The following is a 1,017-nucleotide window of genomic DNA, read 5'->3' as shown; positions in this document are numbered from 1 at the left end:
CTCTATGAGGTGGATTGATTCAGTGACTGGGATAATCGGGTGGGAGTGTCAGAGACAGTGCGATTGGCACAGGACAGAGCAGAGTTTAGGGCTATTGTGCATAGGGTTACTATGAGTCGCAAGCAACTCTATGCCACATAATAACATAACGTAACAATGTTAAAAGTTGTTTGTCAGCTTGTTTGGGCCATGACATTCAGTGGTTTTGCAGTTGAATCATAATCTTCTTGTTTAGTATCATCAAATAGACCATGAAGTCCCTTAGAATAGCAGATTGAAACCTTGCTCTATCCTTATTTGGATTAATATAGTGAATGTAAAAGTGGGCTCAAGCATGAAAATGTTGAAAACTAGGGCAGGGTTTCAATACATTATTCATGGAGTTGATATGAGTCAGAATCAACTTGATGGCTTCAACAACAGTATATTTAGAGAACTGAATATTATTTTACTATGAAAAAGAATGCAAAACTATTCATGCTGCAGGATTAATGAAGCTTGTCAACATGCTGAGTGAATGATGCTACTCATAAAAGTTACATATGTTGTAGTTGTTCTGTTCTGTTGAGTGAACTACAAATCATAGTGACAGAATACCTCTGAACTTTGTCTATCCTCAGCCAATATCACAGACTCTGACAGCCCTCCTACTATTGCCCTAGTCACTATGTCATTGTCTTCCTCTCCTTCACTGTCCCTCTATCCTTCAAAAAATGATGTCCTTCTCCAAGGACTGGCCGCTCCTTGCCACATGCCCAAAGTATATGAAACAGAACTTCAAAATCCTTGCCCCTGAAGAGCTAAGATTAGGCAACAGTTTATTTACTAGGTGTTATTTAACTATAGAGTTGCATTTATCTTAGTATTATCTGGACTACTTCACACCTCTATGGATTGCATCTCAACATCAAGAAAACAAAGAAAAGCACTTAAGAAATAAAATAGCCTATTCCTTGGGAAAGTCTACTGTCAGAGACTTCTCCAAAGTACTTAAGATCTATGATGTCACCTTAAAGT

This window comes from Elephantulus edwardii, unplaced genomic scaffold, assembly GCF_000299155.1.
Source record: "Elephantulus edwardii isolate Elephantulus edwardi_28Jun2011 unplaced genomic scaffold, EleEdw1.0 scaffold00260, whole genome shotgun sequence".
Classification (NCBI taxonomy): Eukaryota; Metazoa; Chordata; class Mammalia; order Macroscelidea; family Macroscelididae; genus Elephantulus; species Elephantulus edwardii.
The sequence above is the reverse complement of the archived record's forward strand: the minus strand, read 5'-3'. Positions refer to the sequence as shown.